The sequence below is a fragment of the Mauremys mutica genome, chromosome 14, assembly GCF_020497125.1.
Source record: "Mauremys mutica isolate MM-2020 ecotype Southern chromosome 14, ASM2049712v1, whole genome shotgun sequence".
In the NCBI taxonomy this organism is placed as follows: domain Eukaryota; kingdom Metazoa; phylum Chordata; order Testudines; family Geoemydidae; genus Mauremys; species Mauremys mutica.
In genome coordinates, this window is record NC_059085.1 from 19156656 (window position 1) to 19182980 (window position 26325).

Below are 26325 nucleotides of genomic sequence, written 5' to 3' on the forward strand. Positions count from 1 at the left end.
CAGGCATTTCAAAAGTCTATCGCATGATGTTCTAAACCTGGTCTCACTTCCTTATGACTGATGCTTCTGTGAACCTGAACTTGGACAAGCTAATAAGTTTCCTTAAAACTTCCTCTTGTATGGTAGTTGCAGGACTTGCGTCTATTAAAGAAGACCTCTCTTTCTAATTTTCATTGGATGACTCCTTTATTTCTCTAAGCAGTCATTTTCCAACTAGTTGTCTCTCATCTCCCAGCATGTAAATATTTATCTTTACAATAATTGCTATGGTATTTACATTGGGGAAGTTAACAGGACCATTGAGGCTGTCTGTGTTGGTGTTCAAAAATGTTCTAGTGTGACATAAGCAAAAACCATGTATTTTAGAAACTATCATTATCCATTAGAGGAATACTATTTGCAGCTGCTTTGAAAAACTGTCTAGTCTCATGCTGATTGGGAAAAGTAAGCTTAAACCTTGGGAAAGTATATTCCCTCATGCATTGTGGTGTATTTCTGCAAAGCGAATTTATTATCAGATGAAGCAAGTTATTTCTTACAATTCCCCATCTGTTTTTTCTCAGTCAAGGTGTGTCTGGGAGTAAATTTCCCAGTGCAGCATGTGGTGGTAAAGAGCTCATGTTATTCTCACACTGTTCTTGGCATGGAAGTGCATTATCATTTTGTCTTCCATACAGTAAAAACTCCTTTTTTCCTGAAGGAATCATCCTTATAAGAACTGCAGTGGTATTTTACAGCCATAGTAGATCAGTCTACACAGTAAAACGATGTTACTAAAAGGCCATCTTTTCTCATGGTGAGTAGTGGGCCTAGGGGACTCCTTGAGGAGTAAAGCACTACTCATCTGGAGGAGGGGGCGGCAGAATCTGGCCAAAGTGATTTGGCTCAGTGCAGCTGAATATTTTAACTGCAGTTTTTGGGGGGGGGCTCTCTTTCTACCCACCTAAATGTTCTCAACTTGCCTTGAGACAATATCAAGCATGTGTTGGGGCAGGGTCCTGGTTGTCACCCACTAGCACTAGTTTAATATGCAGCAAATAACTCGTAGTTTCTTTTATTAATTTTTGTGTTGTACTCAGCACCCACTCACTCTACCTCCTGAAAGCAAAGGATGTGATTCTCTTCTCTTCTTGGTGTAACTTCATTAATGGCAGTGGTGTTACTACAGGTTTCAGTTATGGTCAGAGCAGAATGAGGCTCAGTGTGTTTCCCTAACTATTTTTGTGTCATTATTTCTTATAATTAAAAGTGACTCAAAAGCAGCTCAAAATAGGCCCTATAGTAACTTTCTAGCTCCTTTTCTTAAAGGCCACCCACATGTACAGCCAAACAGGAGAACATAAAGTAACTTATTTTCACCAATATATGTAAATATTAACAGAATAGAAATCGTATACAGAAAAACAATAAAAGTAAATATACATCAACCAGAACTGAGCCATAGCACTGATTATGTCTATTTAACCAAGTTCCAGCCTTCTTCCTTTCATCAACAATCAGTTTCCCAATAGCATATCTAATAATTTATTAGGGCCTCTGCTCCCAAAACAGTAATTGAACTAATAAATCTTCAAACTAGATGTATTCCAGTCTGCTTCTACTCTAGTATGACTCTGCAGGAGTTGTGGATTGCTCTAAATGCCATTTCCCCTTCCAAGAGTTTGAGTCACAAGCAAACTCTCCCAAGCGTCAAGGCAAAAGCTCTGCTGTTTGTGTCCAGCTTTATGCTCTCCCCAGTCAAGTCCTATTCTAGAATAATTCAAACAAAAATTATATAGAATAAACCCTAGATCATCGCTTGCTGTCCCTTCTGGAATCCTGGTTCTTTCATGAGACTCCCAATAATAAAATATGTTTTGCCAGGAGTCTAAATGCAGCAGTGTTGGGATAGCTTGAGAAGTAACCTGGCCCTGTGTGTGTGTTGTGTTAGCCAGGTCTCAGTAGCGTGTTAATAGGAGAAACTATTGACCAATGTTGAAATGTCCTACCTGGAATTATCGCCTTTTTAGAAGCCATGGGCAAAATTCCATAAGACCCACTGCTCTGACTTGTACTGACCTCATGGGTCACATGGGGTGTAAGTCAGCACACATCCTTTGGGAGCGACGTGAATAGTGGGTAAGTATATGACTGAGAAAGATGAAACAAATGAGAGGGAAAATCGCTATGTACAGGAGCTCAGAACAAGAGATCCTCAAGCCCCCAAAACTTATTTTGATTCTTTATGCACAAAGTCTTGAGAGAAGCAGTTGCCTTACAAGTGAGTCGGTAAGATGGCAATCATAGCCTGGCTGAGGAGAATACATTTAAAAATCGAAGGAAGCAGAATGAATGGAAGGGAGCCTCTGCTGACTGGAGGATGACAAGCACTGGTTTGCATGACACAGCAGAAAGATGCTGCTCCAAATGCTTGTGTTTCTATCTCTGAAAATGTGATTTAAAGGACAACTTTCTAGAAGTATTCTATGCCTCACTAAGAGAGTCTCACAAGCCTTATTCTTGAAAAGTACTAGTAGACATACAAAGCTAAGCTCTTGCAGCCTTTTTACTAAATACTAACTACTTGGAAAATGAACTGAGTTCCAGGTTTTGCTGCAGGTTATATTGGTTACGGGAATTCTCTTTACTGCAAACAGTTCTGACTACGAATGAAGTAGCAGGTGCACAAAGCATTATGAATATTATAAATATTATGAAAAAGCACCGAGTTTGCAGTTTCATAACAAGTCTCACCAGTTGGCTATATTGTTTTTCTGCAAGGAGCTCCATTGAATAAGCATCAACAGGTGCACAGAGCCACACTCCTGCCACAAGTCACAAAGCTACATCCATAATTTGTGAGAAAACACCACTGTGACTCAATGGTTGAGGAAGAAATGAGCAAAGGTGTAAATTAGGGAAGACTGACCTAAAAACAAATGTAATAGGCTGAGATTTATCTATAGCTCATTAACTGTCACTATTGTTAAATTTGTGCTTAGATAGGATAGTGCTAGACACCGTAGGAAAAACATGGATACATAGATGATATTCTGTCACTCCAGCCATCCATCATATTCCATATGCTGTCATCAGCATCTTTACTTGCTGCATTGCCTGACTGAAGAAGCTCATTCCATCTTGTCCAGCCAATATAGAAACTCCCATTAGCTCTTTGCAATGGCTATCTGCTTGCATGCAAAGAGCCCCATCTTGCTGTTGGTGTGACAGATTGAAGGACAAGCATCTCCATTACCATTATTGCCTGGTTTCTCTGTTGGCTCTGATCTCTTTTTTCACTTCTTTCATTCAAAAAGTCCATTCAAACTACCTTCCAGGGTGAAACTACAAGGAAAGTTGAAAGTACGGGCAGAAGGAAGAATAGTCTTATGATTATTGTTCATGAAAGCTAGGTTCTGTTCCCAGCTCCTTCAATGTAGTCTCTCTCTGTGCCTCGATTTCCCATATGTAAAATGGGGATAAAAATATCTGTTAGGATAAATCTGTAAATACTTGGAGAATGCTCAAATGCTGCATTAATAAACCCATGTAAGTACTTAGCTAAGATCAGAGCCAGAGTTTCTGCTGCTTCCTCTAATGGGTAATTGGCTTATTACACTGTTTGGAACCAGCTGGAGAAGAATCTAATAGAAAAGGATTGTTTCATTCTCCCAGAGAGACTGAATGTGGTAGTGAAAGAGCGAAAGAAATGAAAAGGGAAGGTTGTGTGCACCCTGGCAGCATGAGAGGACCAATGTGAGTGCCTTCACATCCTGAACTGTCTAGTTCTAACAGCCAAGCGTGCATACTAGAACTAACCACTCTGCATTCCATCCAGCCACTGCTGAAAGACTGGGTGAGCTTTGATAGTGTTGGGGATGGGATGTTTGCCACAGCAAATGCCAATGAGACCGAAAGCCAACACTGTAAACATCTCCCTATAGACCTTGCTTTACTCATGTACCCCTGAGGAAACAAAATGGTGGGATGTATCCTCTGTTACCTGTTCAATCACTAATCCTGTCACTGGCACATCACCTAGTGTAATAGGGTTTAAATCCCATTGGGTTAAGGGGTGACCTTAGATATATTGAAACCAGCTCCTAAAGCGGTGTCATTTATAAACATCCAAGGGGCATGAGGAGAACCTGGCTTTCTGAATGAATGGTTTTTCTGTTTTGCTATTTCGCTCTTCTTTCCCAAGGCTCACCAGCCATCATCATCTCTCTCTCTCTCTCTTTCATTTTCTTGTCAGGTTGCTCCAGCAACTCAACCCATAGTTCTTCAGACTGGAAATGAAATGCATTGGCAAAGGCGATAGGTAGGAACATGTCAATTTTAAGTATAATAAAGCTAAATGTTTATCTACTAACTTGAAAGGCACTAAATCCCTGAATACACTGCAGTTACAAGGCAAGAGGCCATTTGAGCCCTATGTCTTGTTCCAGAGGAATGTTCCTACACAAAGAGAAGGGAAGTTCTGCAGGTCTGCACCATCTCTGGTGCATTAAGGGCTACTGGGGGGTTTATTGTTCGTGTTTTTAACTGAAGCAGTGGCTAGTGGGAGAAATGTCAGGAGCTATAAAAGCTGAACCCTGTCTGAGGGAGTCAGACTGTCTATGGTACGTGTAAGAGGAGTCTTTGTCTGGGTTTGTCCTGATAAATGCTCCCTGGTTACATGAGCTTTTTGAGTTGGGAGTTATCACTTTTTGTTTGGGTTGCTGTTTAATAATCTTGTAATTTCAATCAACAAGATGAGGTCCTCCAACAAGCATGTTTTCTAAGAAAGTAGCCCCAAAATATCTCGCACAAGGTAGCGATTATGTTATTGGATCAAAGTTCCAGAATGTCATGCAGTACAAGAGGCTGTTACCAAGAAAGGGCACTGAAGAACAGAGCTGTTCTGAAAGAAGTTTCTTCGACTTCTGGATGGATGGATGGATGGATGGATAGATAGATGAATGAATGAAAGGGAGACTTAGGCAATTCCTTGCAGAATGTACACCCTAACCTAGGTCATTATCATACTAAAGATACCAAAATCCAAAAAAACCCACTCTGGTAAGCTATTGAAGTGGGTGGTGTTGGAGCATCATCTACATTTGGTGACAGTAGTAAAATACATCAAATATATCAAACCTATATAAATAATAGGTTCAGTTACCTTCCAGCTTGAAATCTAGTTTTTCTTTCTCAATCCTGGCTTTTCAGGTTAAATGTACCAAATGAAAACCAGGGTTATTTCTATAGGCAACTCTTGTCAAAAGTTCATCAACAGAGCAACCCATTTATGAAAAAGAAAATAATAAGGAGCACATCACAGTGACAACAGCATAAGTAATAATTAATGTTAAACTAGTCCGCAGAATAGCTGTTATGACTATTAGAGAGGAGCTGGAGAATACCCATTATCACTGTCTTATGCTACTTAGCTCAACAGAGATCTGTTAGTTACCAATTATTAACTGTCTAAAAGCTTAGAAAAAGGCCAGTTATTTCAGCCTTATTATAACCAACTTCTTCATTAGTATAACTGTGCAGCATACAGTACCCTATTCTTAGGCTATTCTTAGACTGGGAAAAAAAGTTGTAAAATTCTAAAGGGACTGATGCATATAAACTGATTGCCCATATTTCCCAGCCAAAAAAAAAACACCCAAAAACAAAACCAAACAAAAAAAGAAAGAAGCATTGTGCTACGAGAATGAATGCATGTGTTCTACACTTGTTTTAGCAGCAAATCATTCAAAAATAACTAGATGCATCATACTAGTAGATTACTGACAAGATTTAAATGACCCTTTTGCTAATATCAAAATTGTTTTCCCTGCTTTGCTTTACTGAATTCACTTTACGGAAACTCAGTGTAGTCTTTGATTTATAAAAACAGCTTTATCCTTCACCCCAGATCTGTGTAATTCTAAGCTATAAACAGGAAAGCAGTAAAAGGTTGCATTTGTAAATATTTTAGGGAACACTGCTGTTTGGTGGAGTTTTGCAGTGTCTTCTATGGTAGTAATGGAGTAAGAGCTGATTTGGGAAGTGTGTCATTTAATTCTGATAATCCATTGATCAGCATAGCAGGTTTTACTGAGCCCAACCGTGACCAACAGTACAGGGCCGCCCAGAGGATTCCCGGGGCCCGGGGTCTTCGGCGGCGGGGGGGCCTTCCATTCCGGGACCCGCTGCCGAAGTGCCCAAAGACCCGCGGCGGGGCCCCCCCCGCCGCCGAATTATCGCCGGAGCGGGACCCGCCGCCGAAGCGCAGCCCGGTCTTTGGCGGTAATTCGGCGGAGGGGGGCCCCCGCCGCGGGTCTTCGGGGCACTTCAGCGGCGGGTCCCGGAACGGAAGGGCCCCCCGCCGCCGAATTACCGCCGAAGACCGAGCTGAACTTCGGCGGCGGGTCCCGCTCCGTCTTCGGCGGTAATTCGCCGGCGGGGGGTCCTTCCGCTCCGGGGCGGAAGGACCCCCCCCCACCGGCGAAGACCGGGAGCAAAGAAGCTCCTGCGCCCGGCCCCGCAAGAGTTTTCCGGGACCCCCGGAGCGAGTGAGGGACCCCGCTCCGGGGGCCCCGAAAAACTCTCGTGGGGGCCCCTGTGGGGCTCGGGGCCTGGGGCAAATTGCCCCTCTTGCCCCCCCCCTCTGGGCGGCCCTGCAACAGTACCATCAAATACCCACCTGTCTTTGCAATACCAACTTTATCAAAACTTCTTCAGGCAAATTAAAATGTAGCACAATTTACACAAATAAGAACGGAAAAGTTAGAATTCCCACGTTAGGTATAAAATGTTTTTGACAATTCTGTTCTACATTTAGCATTTTTACATTGTAACTGGTTTAATTAGACCCCGTGTTTGTGACGGAATCTCATATGCCCATTTTCCCTGCAAGATTGTTGGCTCTCAGGATTCAAGCTGGAATGCTCAGCTGCATTCAAGAAGGGCCTAGGAGCACATGTTCCACTTCCAAATCCTTGATGCACCCCTTTGTGCAGGTTCTGACTAGACACAGCCAGTCACTCTGAACCTTTTTTTTTATTTGAGGCGTTTTGTGTGGGCAGTGTTGGGGATGTGTAGTGTTTTGCCAGCTCTCTCTGCTTTGCTTTATATATTCTCACTGGTCTGCAAATTCTCTACCTTTTGGTACAATAGAAGCCCCAAATGGGCAGCAGTAGGCGTTGTTCGGAGTGGGAAGAGAGAAACTGCCATGATGTTATCTGGTCTTTTCATTGGTGGCTGGGTGATCCTTAAGTAAACCCATATATATGCTCAGACAACACACAGCCATTCTGCGTTTGCAAAAATGATCATTGAAATGGACTGATCATTAGAAAAACTGGTCACTAAAACTGAATGGGATTATAGATCATTTGTTCCTCCTTTACTTTGCCCTCCATGTGTCTATATATCATTAAAATTAGAAGGACACTGATTGTGGGGCTAAGCATTCTACAATACGTTATACCACCACATGCCACACAGGAAGAAATGCTAATTGAGAAATAAGCCTGAAATACTCTACCCACATCTCAGCATGGCTAATATCAGTATGCCTCTAGGTAATCCAACAAATGTGAAATATAATAGGCCCTGCAAAAATCTTACATTAAGTCATATAAGGACGGAAGGGTGGGAAAACGTGGACTTTTTACAGAAAGAAATGTACCTGGCCAGTCCTTTCCTAAGTCTTCCTTTGCTCTTAGGCCTGGTCTACACTGGGGGGGGGGTCGAACTAAGGTACGCAAGTTCAGCTACGCGAATAGCGTAGTTGAACTCGAACTACCTTAGTTCGAACTACTCACCCGTCCAGACGCCGCGGGATCGAAGTCCGCGGCTCCCCCATCAACTCCGCCACCGCCGTTCGCGGTGGTGGAGTTCCGGAGTCAACGGGAGCGCGTTCGGAGTTCGATATATCGCGTCTAGATGAGACGCGATATATCAAACTCCGAGAAGTCGAACGCTACCCGCCGACCCGGGCGGGTAGTATAGACATAGCCTTAGTGATGTGTTCAAATAAAGGCTTTTCCCCTCACAGCCTGGTCATCTGCTGGAGTCCAATAGCCATACTGACTGTCTCGTGATTGCCCTCAGGAGAATGTGGCCTTAGGTGGCCCCAGAAAAGCAACAGAGTCTCAGGGAAAACAGCCTCACATAAGGAACCATCATGGTGGCTCCAAAGGCTCAGAGTACCAGAGGCAGCTGTGGACTGACTAGAGTCTGTAAGAATAATCAGATAAGCTGGTTGCAATTTACATGCCTTCCTTCATTTCTGGTAGCTATTTCTTTCTACCATCCGCCAGGAGCAATAAATAGTAACAAGGAAGAGAAGTACTCTGGGGATTTCGTCACCTCTTTAGTTATTTTATTTGCACAGACACTTGTGATTTTTAACAGAAAAAAACGAGTAAAGTTCCCCTTCCCCAAAATGCTGCTTACATTTTAAAACACCAAAATGTGAATTATACAAGGGCTAGACAGCACAGTGGGTAAGTATGCTGGCCTTTCATGTCTTATTATGTTGTTAATTAGCTAATGTTTGTAAAGCACTTTGAAGATGAAAAGCACTATATAAGTTCTAAGTATTATCATCTCTGGAGACCCTAGGTTCAGCTAAGAGGTGCCTAATTACACATAATAAATAAGGCTTAATGAATCATGGAATCATATGCTTTCCACGGTGCATGTAAGTTTCTCACATTGTTCTAGGCAGTGTGGTCCATCAAAGTAATTCTTTATGTGTATGGAGCCATTAAGGACAATTACAAAAAAAGAATTAATATTCTCCACAAATATTATTATTTGAGACTGAATCTTCCCCATTCACACACCATGCCTGGGCTTGGGACAGGGTAATTATTTGTATCCCAATAATGCCTAGAAGCCTTACTCATGATTTCAGGGCCTCGTTGTGTTATACTTTGTACCATTGTATAAGAAGACCAGTTCCTGAAGATCTTATGTACCAATTTAAGACAAGACACTGCTATTGGGTGTAACATGGAAAAAGAGGGCAGGGACAGTGACAGGGAAATGTAGTTACATGGACTTTGCAGAGATTGATGTTTCCAAGCTATGCTTTTTTGTGGAGAAGGCTAAGGAATTTTCCCTGCTCATCCCTTGGGTTGCTCCTCAGCTATCACTGTAACCCTGAGGTCACAGTAGCTCCTGTTGGCAATGCACCTCCTGTCCCTCATGGAGGGCGTTGGCTGGCCAATCTTGCATAGCTGCAAATTCAGCAGTCCTCCTTTGGCTTGCTCCAAACCACAATGTGCACAGACACAGGCACAGCCCCTGTGTGGACCATTCCCCACCCTTCATAGAATCCCCAAATTTTCTCCCCAGAGCAGAATGCTTTCAACAGCATCCAGGGCTCTCCATGGGCAAAAAGGAGAGGACAGGATTCGTCCTTGTGCACTACCAACATTACACTGGGTGAAGTGATTGTGTTCATTAGTGCAATCTCAGTAGATTGCAACAGCCAATTAATAACAACTAGCCAGAGTGAAATGTCTCTAACTAACTGGAAGGTATTTATCCGGCAGTTTCTATTTAATAATTATTGCTTAAAAAGAGGCATTGTCATTTGATTTGCTTAATGTCTGCTGAAAATATGCACAGACAATCTCACAGGAGAAAGAAGTATTTTGGAATGTTGTCGACAATTGAAACCAGCAAGCCCACTGCACACTGTCTGGATAAAGCGCCCGTAACCGCAGCCAAAAGCAGAACAAGGATTTCTGACTTTTATTCAGGACATGTGTTCAAAGCATGGGTTCAGAATGGTCTGTAGCTTTGGTGTATCTGGCCCTTTTCCCTTCCCGAATTTAGTTCTAGGCAAGTCACCAGGGTCGTCACATTTATTTCTCTCTAATTCATTTCCTTGTACCATTTGCTATTAAGTGTTTTTGGAGAATCTTTAAATTATCTATGCTTGGAGCAAAATACACCCCCCCAATACACTTGCCCCCAGTCTACTTGCAGAACTTCAGCTCTAAGAAACTGGTCTTATTTTACATTTAGTTAGTTGGTGCATCTCCTTCAAAAACAAACAGAAAATGCTCCAGCTCGCATTTTGTTGCGTACTTTCCAGGCGCTCTAATGAATAGTAACATCAGATGTAATGCCTGCTGTAGCTCCAGGCTGTGGTTAAACATTTTAACAGTGTAGCAAACTCATCAACAAGCCTTTTTTTTTCCCTCCAATTAAAAGATTTTTATCCTACTGGCTCGTGACTTGGGGATTTTTACAGGCAGGGTCAAGAATTTGTCATATATTTTGAAACTCAAATTTGAACCCAAGTGATTATTTTTAAAAGCCAGTGTCTTATACATTGCGTTATACACTCTGCATAAACCCACTTTGTTAAAGTGCACACTCGGACTATAGTTTATGTCTCAGCTATTTCTGTTTAACTAAAAGATTCAGGGGCAGATTAATCCTTTTGTTACTCCAGTTTTATGCTGGGGTAACTGTATTGATGTTAATGGAGTAATGCAGCAGTGAATGAGACTCTCGGAATTTTTGTTACTCCGTAAGCTTTCTTCCAAGAGGTATTAATACTATTTCATTCAGCATTTTAAGTTTGTCTCTTTTCCTCTTGAGTTTTCAAGATAGTTTTTGGCTGACATATTCTATTAACAATATAACTATCCTAAGGAGCCAGCCATTTTAAATATTATTGAAAGTATTATTCAGGTAGATACGTGTGTTATCATTTCAGCAGCCACAGTAAGCTGCTTATTACAGAGGCATCAGGCTGTAATAGCACCAAATAGCATTGTGTAACTGTGATTTTTCTGGCATAGCCCATTACTGCCAAAACTGATCAACTGTGTGCATGGCTGATAGTGTCCTATAAGGAATAAATCAGGGGGTTCCGAATATTTTAAATGTAAACAGGAAAATATTAGCATGAGTGTAGATCAAAATAAGTAACTCTGATGAGTTGGCTGTTGAACTCAGGTGACCTGATTAACAAGTTTAGTAATGAAATTATGGGATGAAACCTACCCACACATTTTCCTTGTTATTGGGCACCCCACTTAAGTCTCTCTCATGTTTGACTGTCCAGCCCTGATTCAGCAAAGCATTTAAGCATGTGTTGAAAGGGAATGGAATTTAGGCATATCCTCAAAGCCAAGCACGTGCTTAAGTGTTTTGTTGAATTGGGGCCTTATTTTCTTCTGTTATTGTCTGGGCCAGTTCCTGAGATGGTATAAAGTGTCATAAGCCCATTGACATCAGTTGCTTATTTCAGCAGGCCTGTGATAATTTACCACCACCTCCCCCCCCCCCCCCCCCCCACACACACACCATTGTTCATTTCTCTGACTATCCTATTAATTTAGGGTCGGAGATGTATGAAATCTAAACACACTTCTCTAGGCCCAAATGCTCCCACAGTGGCGTGGGAGAGCAAAAATCACAGACACGATACACAAAGAGGATCAAAGGGTCGGCAGGTAGACTGTGGGGAAAGGTGCCATAGCATCAGTAACTCTGTCCCCAAGTTCCTTACCTCATGGGGTATGATATGATGTAATTGATGCATGTTTATAAAGTACTGTAAGAGGACAGCTTGCCCTTTTAAGAGCTAGAGGCCTGGGGCCAGCCAACCCTGGATAGTTACTAAGAAGACACACCTACGCAGGGATCAGATGATTCTCTATAAAGACTGGCTGGAGGCTGTAGAAAGAGGGGATTCTCTGGAAGACCAGAGTAGAATACAAAGGCTTCTGGAAGCACATAGCCTCCAGCAGAGAAACCTGCAACTTCGGGAGTTAGACCCAAGAAGGAAAGGCCTGGGAGTGACCTGATAAGGAGGTAAATAGATGGACTGGTGGGACTTGGTGGGGGGACAGGACTTGAGAACTTTAGTTTGAATGGGTGTTAATTTAGTGGTAGAACTAGGACATATTTAATTCCAGTTCAGGAAAGCATCCCCATTCGGAACATCACTTTAGCATTTGTTTAACTTTAAGATCGTGTGTTCATCTCATCAAACTCAATGAGACTTAAGCATGTCTAAAATTAAGCATGTGTTTAAGTATTGGCCTGGAATCAGGACCTTAATGATAAAGTAAACGTGTGTACACATACTTTTATTCCACTAAGTTTTCCTCAAGAAATATGGATTAAAAATGTTTATATGAATAATCATCAAGAAGTTAGACACACTGCTACTAAGTACTATTTACACGAACATTTTAGGCAAGGTCTAGCACCAGTGAAAACAATGGAACTTTTGTAGGTGCAGAATCAATCCCTATATGTATCCAGCATGATAGTTTAACTTGACTGTTTCTATTTAATAATTATTGCTTAAAAAGAGGCATTGTCAAGATTTTTAGGCTTAAAAATTAGACACACTGCTACTAAGTACTATTTACACGAACGTTTTAGGCAAGGTCTAGCACCAGTGAAAACAATGGAACTTTTGTAGGTGCAGAATCAATACCTATATGTATCCAGCATGATAGTTTAACTTGACTGTTTCTATTTAATAATTATTGCTTAAAAAGAGGCATTGTCAAGATTTTTAGGCTTAAAAATGAGAAAATCTGTGAGGTTGAGTATTACTGTAATCAGAAACGTCATCATGCCATCAGCTAAGAAACTATTAATTGTTCACACCATGTCCAGCATTATAAACTTGTATATATGGCTCTGAAAGCAAGGTGTGTGCATCACCAGGAATTGTAGCTGTAAATACCAGTTTGAGAGATGACTTGGAAATACCTCAGACAGACAGACAAAGGATTTTCTTGCTTGGCAGTCTCCCTTCAAAAAGGATTTACATTTTTTCCTCTCACTTCCTCTTCAACACAGACAAGGAAGCAAACAAACATTATCATCCCTTTCAACAACAGAAGTGCTGTAGCAAGCTAGAAAACCACAATTTGTATAGACAATGAAAGACAAACATGATAGAGAAACATGCTTATGGGCCCAGTCCTACAGAATACTGAGCACCTCTTAGGAGGCACTGTGTGACCTTAACTCCATTGCTATCAAGAGATGCACTCAGTACCTCACAAGATTGACCCTGTGGGGTCATGATAAGCAAATAGTTCTTGATCTAGCGCCACTGAAGTCATTGACATCGTAAGAATGGCCATACTGGGTCAGACCAAAGGTCCATCTGGCCCAGTGGCCAATGCCAGTTGTTTCAGAGGGAATGAACAGAACAGGTCATCATAAAGTGCTCCATCCCCTGACATCTATGGACAAAGAAACATAGCCATACTAAGTCAAAAGCAGCGAGTGACACATGACTCAGAGGGGCTTCTGCACACGTTTGAACTACCGTAGGTATCATTTCTTCTATAATAGAAAACATGGCACTGTGTACAGAAATCTGTCACCATGATCTAGTCAGAAACCCAAAATCATTCACAGTCACGTTCAAGTTTAAAGGGAATTCAGAATACTAAAAATGGTCTTAATAATGAAAACAAAACCACATCAGATGCAGCCTAGCTGGATGCCACTTTCCTTTGTGTAAATACATTTTGTAAGATGAAATAATGGTCTCCAATATGGACATCCTCATAATACCTAGCTACCAAGCTGATGTTTTCCAATGGTCAGAATTTCAAAAGTGTTAAACACAGACACTTGATTCATCTAGGTGCCTAAATGGAAGCTGGGCTCTGCCCATAATTGTCCAAGATGTTTGTGCTAATTTGGTTACATCCTAAAGAAAAACTGCTATGTATTGCAGACATCTGCATGCACTCAAAGCTTTGTCTGATAAAATGTCTCACTGTTGGAGCTTATGATGAAAACCATAACAATTCTTTTGCTCAGACACTTTGGAAGGAAATAAAATTAAAAGTTCAAAATTAACTGTTGTGAAATGAGTCTTCAAATCAAAAAACAGAAACCGTAGGTAAAGCAATTCTATTTTCATTTCTTATATTGCAAGAAAGGGCACTTAGTAGCACTTATCCCAGACAAAACTTCGTTGGGCTACAAATAATGCTGAACATCGGGCCTTCTAATATGTATTGTTAGAATTCATAACAACATTGTCGTAGTTATTTATGTAATGGTGGCATTGTTATTAATGTAGTGGGGGTGGTTTTATTATGGAAAATTGTTCACATTTAGGCCTTGGTCCAAAGCCTTCTGAAGTTAGAGGAAAGACTTCCATTGACTTGGCTTTTGATCAGGGGTTTAATCATTTAGGTCCCCAGTCCAACAAAGAACTCAAGCCAGGTGCTTAACTTTAGATATGTGAGTAGTTTCATTGATTTCAATTTGACGGTTCACATGCTTAGGTTCTTTGCTCAAGAAGGGCCTAGTGCTTGCCAGATCTGACCAGATAAGACCCAGAAAACCAGAAGAAAGAGAGATAATTGTAAAATTAAATGTACTAATGTAATAAGACACTGAAATTGCTGTCCGCTTCTTTGTATGGTAGTAATGCTGTTTGTATGCATTTCAGGATAGATAGAAAGATTATCTACTAGGAAATATTCTGCTCATTGTCTTATACTGAAAACAATTTATATAAACTTGGTAGCAATTTGCTGCCTTCACTGTCTTAAACCCTATGATCTGTGTCCTGTGAATGGCAATTCATGTGGCCCTGTGGACTTCATCCTACATCTTGCCCACTTGTGGGAAGAAATGGAAACAACTTAGCCGGGAGAGAGATGTCCTGAGAGCAGGTGATTAAATTAGCATGCTTTAAAAAGAATCAAAATACATTTTTAAAAGGTTGCATTTTAAAAAAAGACTGTGTTAAAACAATAGATCAAGAGTGCATTGAAGTTGCTACAACAGCCGTATTCCGAATATAGGCCATATGTGTTTGATTATGCTATTCAGATAGTTTGATTAGGTTTGGCAAATGAAAACCTTGTCTTATTATGAGTCATTTTTACCTCCTGCATTTGCATATATATATGATATCTGTTATACTAATTATATCTATTTTCACAGGTATAGACAGACATACCCCAGAGTCGTGGCACCCATTAACAGATCAAGCAAGCGTGTGCAGCTGTGTTTTGATCAGTGAAAAGGTTTCCTGGCATCCAAGAACTGACATCACCTTTTGGGGTATGACAAATGCATCCGAGCATCTAGCAAGTGAAAATCAAGGGTCTCGGTAAGGAAGGAATAAGAGAAACTATCACAGAGAATTAAAAGTAAAATAACCTTTAATAGTTACAACTGTGCAAACTCAATCACATTTATGCCTTCTATTGGCACTTAGCCATCCATCATTACATTTGCTAGCTCATAAAGCTGGTTCCTATTCCTTCCTCCTACCGCCTTTTGCCCCTGTTTTTGCAATAGGCTTCCCCAGATACCAGAGTTGTGGGCTCATCTTCATCACCCATTTGAGCACAGGCACATACTAAGAGGATACATATACCCTTTTGCCTCCTGCTCTGAAACAGTGCTTCATCCACTGGGAAAGGAAGGAGCTACTGAGCTTGATGCCCTTTGTGGACACGTTCCGTGCTTTTTAATCATTGCATAGTGCTTAAATACTGTGGGGATAGGCACTTTGGAGGTATCTAAGATGACAGAAAGACAGGTACGATTCAGAGGAAAATTAACTTGACAGAGTGGGGTCAAAGGGTTTTAACCAGCTCCTTCGTTCTGACTCCCTCAGGTTCAGCCCCTCACTCCTCCATCATTGTAACTGCATGCTTGACACAAACAGACACGGGAGCAGCACCATTTTTCAAGTTGAGCCGTGCAAATAGCCTCCACTCAGACTGTATTTCAATCTATGGTTAACCTAATATCAGGAAGTGAGCAATACAGAGCACAGTCTTCGCCCTCAGAGACTTCCATGGCCAAAATTATTTATGGTGGCCACAATTAATTTTCTAAATTTGCAAACCTCAGTGTCCCAACTATTTTCATTCCCCGAAGGCCAGTTTTTAGCACCGACTAGATTAGTTGGAGATCTGAGTTCCAAATTTGCATGGATAAATACTGTTTCTACATGCAAATCCAACTTTGCAGGTTAAGCAAAAATTTAAGCCTCTAATATTGTGTGCTTGAAAATGTGGACTTTCAGTTTGGGGGCTGCAAATTTGTGGCTGCTTTTGAAAGTCTGCAATGCTCCCAGCCTCCAAAGGCTTGACATTCAAACTTCCTGTAGTCATATCCAAACTTGGGGATACCCAAGAAGTTATTCACTGAACTTCCAGATGCTCCCCTACCCTAGGATGCGTTAAGGATGGAGATTTACCAAACTATTTGGTAGAGATTTGATACGGGTTCTATCCACAGCACTTATTTGCTCTGTTGAGCTTCTCCTTTTGCAAAATCCTGCTTGCCTGGTAATGGAAAATCCCTGATCCAGTCTTACTAGAGTCATGTGACCAGCAGAAACATAAGCCAACCAGAGAGGTTTACATTTCAAGCTCTTTTCACACTGCCCTCCTCAGATTCCTTGAACAGCAGCTTTCTTGTTCACAGATACTGCAGATACATTGAATCTGATTCTCATTTACATTAATGCCCCTTTATGCCGTTCGGCAGTGTGAAAGGACCTTAAAGTGGGCGTAACTGTGCTTTAAATGCACTGTGAGGCCCCTTTACCTGCTAGAGCCTCAATTAAATGGGAATCCGGCCCTCTCTTTTCCTTCCATTTTCTTATTTTGTTTCTTTGCTTACCAGCTCTTCAGATGGAATTTATCTGGATTTAGGGTGGTATTCCAGGATCCAAGGGGATTCTCCCTCTCTGAATCCTGAATCATTAAAGGTGGCTGCACCATTACACTAAACACAGGCCCAGTTCTTCACATTTATCTTAAGTTAGCACATTCCTTTATTTAACTATCTCTCATCTGACTACACCTGATCATTCCTTCGTTACATTTTCACTTCATCTTTTACCCCCGACACAGACTAAGCATCCCGTCACATATCACCCAAGGGACCATCTCCGCTTCCCCCAACCACCCCTCTGCTCTTTTCTCCCATTTAGATTCTTTACTCCACTCTGTGGAATTTGCCTGATTATGTGGCGGGAACTGTAGATCTCTTTGTAATTGCTGTTTTATGTAAAACGTTGATTCCTCAGCTTCTTCCTGGTTTCAGGACCTAACACCTCACTATGGGTTTCCCTGGTATAATCAGCGAATAAGAAGGCCAGAGAGGGCCTGGGCACTGGGTTCAGAGTACATTCCTGTATTTGAAAGCAGCTCCACAGCATCTGCAAGAGGATCTTGGCACTTGCCTGGTTAAACTGCATGTGCAATATTGTCTCTCCAGGCATTCTGGCAACCGCTGTAGTAGTATTTCACTTGGTCTCAGTCTTCCTGACTCTGAGACATTAATTCCCCCCAAGCTCCTTTGGCAGATATAAGAAGTTCTCTCTTTTTTTAAAAATATGATTGTTACTGGATATTTCTTTTAACCTTTCACTGCCACTCCTGAACCGGGTGATAGTTTCTCCCTCCAGATGATGATCTCTAGCATGCAGTAACACAAGTTCCACTCACCTGCTCATTGTCAAGCAAATATGTATTATGCGGCCAATTCATTTATGCCCGTGCCCAAGAGACTCTGCCTCTCAGTGTACTCACTGCATATGAGGCCGTTCTTTCAGCGCTTCTGTAGTTAGTGGCCACATGAAGGAAGCCATTGCTCAATCCCCTGAAACTCTTTGTTTTACCAAAAAAGGATTGAGAAACATTAGGCAAGACTCTGCTGTATCAATTCATCAGATGCGGTGGAAAGAAAATGTCTTTAAGAAAAGCATTTTGGAGGAGGATGCAAACAAAGCAATGTCACTGGATCAGCCCAGCTGAAATCCACTGAAGTAGTCATTTTCTCCATTTCCAGTTTCTCTCTCACACACAAAAATTGTCTAAGGAGACGCAAATATTTAAAAACAAAAAGACCTCCCAGGCTGACTTGAAACATGTTCAAACGACACATCTCCTCCCTGCTCCCTACAACCCAGTAAATATTTCTTTGGCCCCACAAAACATTTTACACTGAACCCAGGAAACCTCAGGTTGACCTTGGAAATAAGATTCCTCCTTTTCAAAGCAAATGTTTCGGCAATGCTACTGGCGGCATTGCACTTTTCCACCAGAATCATATAAAACCTGTCTTCTTTGGCAAACATGCTAAATTGTGCTGTTGTGAACTAGCTGCTTTCCTGGTTAACTGCACATGGACTCTCTGAATTCTTTGCTCCATTTTTATACCATGGTATAATGCTGATGGCAATGCAACAATGTTCAACAACCTTCTTGGCTAGATCCTCAGCTGGCCCTTATATCTATAACAGTGGTTTTCAATCTGTGGTCTGCAGACCCCTGGGGTTCCACAGACTATGTCTAAGGTTTCCAAAAGGGTCTGCACCTCTATTCAAAATTGTTTAGGGGTCTGCAAATGAAAACATTGAAAACCACTGATCTATAGAGATCATGAGAGGTGTTCTCTTCTATTTGTACTGGCTGCTTTAGCAGCATACTACAGGACCTTTTTAGCTTACCTTGAATCTTCCGCTGGGATTGCACATGTCTGGATTTGATTATCTTTGATACAGACTGTCAATTTGTTTTCCTCTGATGTTTTCCTCCTCTGCTAGCTGTGTTAACTCTACTGTCCCCCAAGACAAGATCTCACACCCCTCTGGGATGTTCTGAAAATATAGTTTTGAAATTTCCTTTGACATCGTTTTCTTAGTGCATGTCTGCTCATATTCAGGTAAAGATTCCCTGGGACTGATTTCAGTTCTTTGTAGTAAAATATGACCATATGCTCACTGTATGGAATTTAAGGGCAAGTAGGGCCTGAAATCCATCCTCTGATGTCTATTTAATGTCTGTTAACTGATGCTAAACATCCTGATGTTCACTATGATTGCAATCTCCATTTTAACATTCATGCATTGTTTACAGTACCACCAGAATGGCTTTTAGATTTTCTTTTAACTCTTTTACCATAATTAGAAAATGATTTCTGTTCTGTTTTTCTGGTAAAACCAAAGAAATAGAGATGGACAATTTGGTTCAGATGTACTGTACGAACTGAACCAAACTTTGTCTAAAATTCCAACCAAACCCCAAACAAACATTTTTTGGTATTAAATAAAATGGGGGATAAACTTCTTTCAAAATGATCTTTTTTATTTTTTCACACCTCGTGCTTTCAGCTGTAGCCAAAGCAGTCGTGCTGTGTGCTATGAGAGAGGCTGTTCTACAGAGATTTCCAATCCTGCAGTCTGATCCACATGGATGTGGACCACACTCACCCCAAGTCCTGTTGAAATAAGTGGGACTTTTAATGTGCACAGGGGCCTGCCTTTATCAATTATATTGCAGGATGGGAGCCCAGTTGTGCAGATTGAAGAGTTCTGTGCAGTTCAGACAATTATAAGTATGTGAAATGTTGGGTGTTTATTCAAACCAGAATGAACCTCTGAACTTTCTTAGTTTCTCTTGTTACCACCAAAAAGGAAAACACCTGTTTTGTTTTTCTGTTCCTGCACTTGAATTCAAACAAAGCAGGGATTTATAAATAATCACTGTTTTCAGAAGGTACAATATTCTGTAAGGATCATTCCCAGATCTGATAAACATACAATACTCATCAAGTGAACTTGCACTTGCTTTCATGTAAAATATTAAAAGGACTATGAAATGTGTTTGGTACAAAATACCAGGAGTATATTGCTGCTGGCAGGATTCTCAGGTTAATACGTTCTGGTTCACTGTAACAGTTCTGTCATTTGGCCATTTGCGTGTGAGGTTATTGCATCTTTTGACACTTGAAGGCATGTGCCGCTCTCACACAAAACATTTGCAAAGTCAAACTATAAAAAGGGGAAATGAAATGTAGCCTTTTTCCTTATTGTTTTTATTTTCTATTGAAACGTGTTTTAAAAGGCCTGTGAAATGTAAAATTGCTTTTGTTGTGGCAGATTTCCAGAGCTGAGAGGCTAATCTAATAACCCCGTATGCTGAATGCCCAGCCAGGCACTGAGCAGATGCACAGGGATGGAATCCATCTTGTGGTGACGGGAGTGTGCTCTGTGGGCCCTTCCCAAACCATGCCTGCCAGCCCAACAGGGTAAGGATGCCCTTAGCAGCCCACTCTTTCCCCACCTCCACCCAGCAGTGCCTCTCGCTCTGTTGCCACCTGTGTGTTGTCTTGCAGATCTGCGTCCCATTCGGTGCAGGGATTGTGTACTCCCTCTGAGCCTTCCATCCTGCCTCCCTGTTTGCAGTGGAATGAAACCAGTTTGGCACCCAACACATAGTTCAGGTAATGTGGAGGCAGGGTGGGGGGAGCCTGTCACTCCCTCTCCCCAGCAACCTTCTCTCTCTCTCTCTCTCTCACACTCACTCACTCTCACACACACACACAGCCCTCCCCTTCAGGCAGATAGGGTTGCCAGTTTTGGTTGGATGTATTCCTGGAAATGTCATCACATGACATAATCTTTAATTAAAGATTAATCTTTAATTCCTGGAGACTCCAGGCCAATCCTGGAGGGTTGGCAACGCTAATTGCAGAACCCTCTCAGCCCCTCATGCTGCTCCTCTGGCACAGCACATATCCAGAATACTCCTTCACTTTGGGCCACACAAAGAGATTCAGTTTTTTCATAAGAAATTAGAAATGGAAAAGATGAAGCCTTTTATCACTGGATTTTAGCAGAGCCCCTTCCTGCGCTCAGGTGATTCGCACACAAGCATTTGTTTTGCTCCCATGACTCATGCACATAAAAAAAACTGCACTTGATTGTGTGTGTGGCCTTTTGAAAAAATTAGCCCTCAACTTTTCTGTGCCTCAGTTTCCCAATCTGTAAAATGGGGATAATAATACTTGCCTACCTTTGTATAATGTATTTTGAGGTCCTTGGATGTATGGCGCAATAAAGTATTATTTTTTCTTAGGTGCGTCATGTAATGTGGTCACCTTTTGTGTATTATCAAATACCAAAGGTAATAGGCAGGGCTCAGCTAAATAATACGCTCACACAAGATACAGGTTACTATTGTGCTTGAGTCTACTGCATTTAGCACACACTCAAAAAAAAATCTTTGGAAAAGTTTCTCTTTGAGCATTTTATGTTAGAGTCTTAGAGCTGATTCTGCCTCTAAATTATAAACCCTCATGTATGTACCATAAAGATGTCCACCTAATGCCCAGAAAAACATATTAATTGAGCACAGCAATATATTCTTATCCACTGAATTAGAACATTCCACGTATTGTTTCTTTTTTGTTTTTTTGGCTTGTAAATTTTCATTGTAGGATACGAATGAAAATAACCCAAATATGTATTATTTATGAATAGGAGGCTCAGATATTACGCTTTAGATTGATTGTGTTCGACAGAGTATAATAGAAGCACAATAAGTCAATGAAAAATAAAAAGCAGCAAAAATGTTTCATGCTAAAAATGTAGTTCCAGTGACACCTCTTATATAAAGGACATTGCCAATATATTGACATTTATATTTATCGTGGCTGTGTGCATGATTTACAATGGTTTGAGGTGCTGAATATCAGGAATATCCATGCACATACACACCCCTTTTGAATGATTGTAAGGCACAGATTGCTCCATCACCCCTTATACGGCAAGCTTTTCCTCCTTTTTTTATTTTTCTCCTCTAGCTTCAGGGAGGCAAAGGAAGCAGTAGATCAATAGGATGTCTTGACTGAAGTTGCCTGCAGCAGTTCCATTTCTCAGACTGGACACTGATGCTAACTATCAATAGCAATAAGAGGCTGTCTCAGACAGAATTAAGGCTCTTTCTTCTGCATGGCTGTCTGGTGGTTACTGATAAACATCTTGTGCACAGGATTGCAACAAATAAACCATTTCAAGTGTGCAAACTAGCCACTGTCATTCTTTCTATTGATACTTGCTTTCGGGGTGTGGGGGGAGAGAGTGTTATAGTATTTTCATATAATTGATACAGGTTAGAGAGGTGTAAGGACGAAGGGTTGTATAGAGGTACAATGTTATAAAATGGGGAAAGATCACGGGTGAAATTCTACATGCTCTTCTAGTAACTCTGAGATGGCAAAAGCCACAAATATGGGCTTTAAGTTAAACTACTTAAGCACCAAATTTAACCCTTTAGTGACCTCTCATTTTAGAAACATTTTGGTTAATGCTAGCAATATCCTGCTGTACTGTTTTATTAAAATGTTATTTGTTCTCACCACTCCTGTGAGTTCTTAAATATACTGTGGAAGCATGAATTAAAAAGGGGCCGCAGCCTGTAGTCTTTATGCAGTGTGAGTTTTGCTCACTGGACGAGTGCAGAATCAGGTCTTCAAGTGTCTCATAAACACATCTCATTTAAAACATGCTGGACCAGATCCTCAGCTGGAGTAAATCATTATAGCTCCACTAATGTCAGATAGCAAATAAAGCTGAGTCAATTTATATCACCTGAGGATCTGACCCACGGAACTGAACTCTTTGCTGATTGCAAAACACCAACAACATAGATGAGGCAGGTAGGCCAGCTCCTCAGCGGATGTAAATCAATGTAGCTCCATTTGATATCTGATTTCTTTGGCAGTACAATAGTTTACTCTAGCTGAGGAGCCTGGCCCTGGCCCGTTACAATCGCCAGCATCATATCAAATGATGCTTCTCAAATTTTGAGGCTGACTTTCTTGGGACGGGCCAATAATTTTTTGGGGGGGAGGGAGTGCTCCATCCAGCCCAAAGAAACATTTTAAATAATGTTGCTGTTTTCTTAAATAATCATTTCCATGTACTAGCCAACAAAACCTGATGTTCATTATGAGATTGTTCTAGAGACAGTTCTGATTTTGCTAAATTAAGATGGTTGAGGACAAAATAAATCAGTTTCCAAGATTTAATGGTGAGGAGCTCCAACCCTGAACAAGCCTATAAAGAAAATATTTGCATTAGAAGAGTCCTGATTACATGTGTCCAGGAGTGCCTATACACTTCAGAGGAAATTAAAGAAAAAAACTAAGAAACACTTAATACAGCAAAATAGCTACAAATCACAGACTAGTCATTCACTGGTTGTCAATTTCAATTTTTAACATTATTTTAATAGCCAGATCATATACTGTAATAATACTTACTAACCCCACGGGGCAGCATGAGGATTAAGTAATTAATGTGTGTACCATGCTTTTAAATATGATTATGAACTATATTCAATGTGACTGCAGTATAGAGTATATATATTTTCCCCCAATAGGCAGAAAGATGAAGCATGCAGTATTTCAAGTTAGGAGAAGCTGGAATTTCAGAAATAGCTTGGCTCTTCACTTTGATTACTTTCCGGCTAGAAAGCTGGAGTCAAACTAATTCATTTTGTAAACATTTCTGATCATTCATATATAGTACATTGCATAAGTCAACACAGGACAATCTGACTGTTACAAGTTCATAAGTACAAAATTCAGACAAAATTGACTGCTTCATTTCATACAGTAGTAAGGGTCTGATCGTGTAGTTCTTACTCAGCCGAAACTCCCATTCAAGTCAATGGGAGTTTTGGAAAAGAAAGGACTTGGGGATGAGGTTCTAAATTGTTTTGGTTTTCCATAATACCACCCCTGTACTTTTACAGTTCAATTTCAACAAATGTCCTTACAGCTCAGGGAGAGTGCTGTCGCCTGCATATTTGAATAGAAGTATTAGGCCACAGCCTCAGCCAGTGTAAATTGTAAATTGACTTCGGAAGAGCTACATGGATTTACAACAGTTGAGGTTCCGACTCATTTTTCTTTCAGTGCACATCACAGCACACAGTCCAAATGACACCTTCAGAGGTTTATTGTGTTAACTTTAAAGATGTAAAAAAATGTCAGATTGATCCATTCATGCTGTTAAAACTTAAGCTTCCTGGATAACTTGGCCCCATTTAGGAGCAACTAATTAGAAAAAGAAAATACATGCTTAGTGCTTGACCATAGGCCTTCTCTAGGCTTTGACTGAGCAAGCCCTTGAGCACATGAGTTGGCCTTTTGCTGAATTGGAGCCCGAGTTCTTAAAGCTCTTAAAAGAACATCACTGGCTCTTTGGCTACAAATAATGTTTATTGAATTAGGTTTTAATATGTCCATTGACAAGCTTGTCCTGTGCATGGATCTCAACAGTAGTTATGCTACGATATAAGCCCACAACCCTGAGTTATATTTGTTGTCTAGTGTCACTAAAGGAGCATTCTTTTACAAGATACGAAGCATTCATTTTCTCCCCAAATTATTCAAGACAGGAAATGTTAGTAAAGCATTTTGTAAGAGTGTAAGTGACTCAAAGCTGGAGACAGACAGAGAAATGGATTACTTTACATATTTTCTACACAAACATGGGGATTAATTTAAATTATTCCCCTAAATCAAAATAACTAGAGGTTTTGGCAGCTTTGAAGTGTAATGAATGTTTATCCTTGCCATCAAGCATAGGTTTGGGGACACCCTGCAGCACCACTAAGGACAAAATGATCTCAAGCAATTTATATTAAAAAAGGACAATGCAAAGATGTTTGTAGTAAAATTTAAAAGAAAATACATATGTTTGAAAATATTTTTGTCTAGCCTTTTAAGTAAATTAAAATGAAGTTACAAAAAGATCACGATTGTGCTACTGTCAGCCATCAGTAGTTTGGCCTATAGGTTAACTGCAATTGTGATCATTTCAAAAGTAGACTTGATATAAAACAGGTCTCCTTTGTACTGTACATGCTCTCCTATGCCTGGTTTTGTGTTCTTTTAGGGACACATAAGAGCTGGTTTAGCTCTCTCATCTTTCAGAGTATATTTAGAATTCCTTTTAAATGGCTCTTATCAAACATGACAAGAAGTACCTATTACTTAGAGAAATTCAGATGTGTGTTTTCTCTAGGAGAAAATTAAATCATACCACTAGGTAAAATAGACCAGAGACAGGATTTCCACATAAAACCTGATTTCTTTCATCGTTAATGAAGAAAAAAAAATCTCACATGGCTGAAATTTTACATAAATGGGAAAGAATTGGTTTGCTTTAGATCAACATGAACAAATTTAAAAAATGGGCAATATTTTCAAAGGTGTTAAGCTTTTGATAATTCAGCCATAAAAATACTCTGATTTTTCTGAGGGTTATTTTTACACATAAGAAACTGAAAATTGGATATTTGTAATATCTGGAATTCACAACATGTCTTGCTGTTAAATTGCCACCTTAGAGGCCTTTCCTTTAATTTAATTGAAAATGCATATTAAATCAAAGTGATAGACACATGCAATGCAAAATGTCTATCAACAATTAGACTCCCATTTGGAAGTTTGTTAAGCATAACAATTTTAAATGAATTTAGCTTGAGGAAGAAAGTTTTAGCTGGTGGTGCTACAATCTTGTACAAAGCAAGTCCGACGTTCTGGCCCTTTCCAGAGTGAAATAAAATGCCATACATAAAACAAACAGGACCTCAAAGACTGTTAATCTGCCATGCCATGTCAGTCCAGAACCACCTAGGTCTTTCCATAATCAAATGCTAATAATACTGATAATTTGAAATGATTAAATAAGTTAAAAACCATGCAAATAACATAGTGTAATTGCCATGTCGTTTATGTGGAATCTAGGACACAGAATGCTGCAGCTACTCAGTAAGTGTGCCATGTCAGTGCAAAGTGTTAGTATTATTACTGGGACAGATCAGATCCTTATGCAGTAACACTCATGTAACTCTCAGAGTTTCCCCTGTAGTCTTCTGTCATGTAGACAGGAGTCTGACCCACAAACCACATAGGTATCCTGAGATCACAGAGGCTCACAGGAGATACAGGATCATCAGCACAGAGGCCCTGTGCTCCATGGCAACTTTGGCTCCAATCCTTGGTAGTGTACAGAGGCGGCTCTAGGCATTTTGCCACCCCAAGCATGGCAGGCAGGCTGCCTTCGGCAGCTTGCCTGCGAAGGGTCCGCTGGTCCCGCGGCTTCGGAGGACCTCCCGCAGGCGTGCCTGCGAAGGGTCCGCTGGTCCTGCGGCTTCAAAGGACCTCCTGTAGGCAAGCCTGTGGGAGGTCTGCTGAAGCTGCGGGACCAGCAGACCCTCTGCAGGCAAGCCGCCGAAGGCAGCCTGCCTGCAACCCTCGTGGCACCGGTAGAGCACCCCCCGCGTTTTGCCACCTCAAGCACGTGCTTGGCATGCTGGGGCCTGGAGCTGCCCCTGGTAGTGTAACATCGCTCCTGGGGACCGGTCTGACCAAGGCTGCCCCAGCTAAAGGGGGATCTGTACTGTGGAAGGAGGCCATGCAAGTGTAGTAAAGGCTCTGAGGGGTACTGCAATTCCTGGGGAAGCTCAGCTGGTCTCATGGCAGCAGTATGGTGCACGTACTCCCTTCCCCCTCCTT

General features: G+C 41.1%; 1 long non-coding RNA gene across 1 annotated transcript in view; it reads left to right on the forward strand.

The window, feature by feature from the left end:
* The window catches only part of LOC123349383, a 50899-nt gene extending 29094 nt beyond the window's left edge, over positions 1-21805 (forward strand). Inside the window, exons 2-6 of the long non-coding RNA XR_006573514.1 lie at positions 4235-4300; positions 14929-15097; positions 19892-20040; positions 20128-20235; positions 21598-21805. This is a non-coding gene — a long non-coding RNA (uncharacterized LOC123349383). The remainder of the gene's footprint in view (positions 1-4234; positions 4301-14928; positions 15098-19891; positions 20041-20127; positions 20236-21597) is intronic.
* The last annotated feature ends 4520 nt before the right edge of the window (positions 21806-26325 follow it).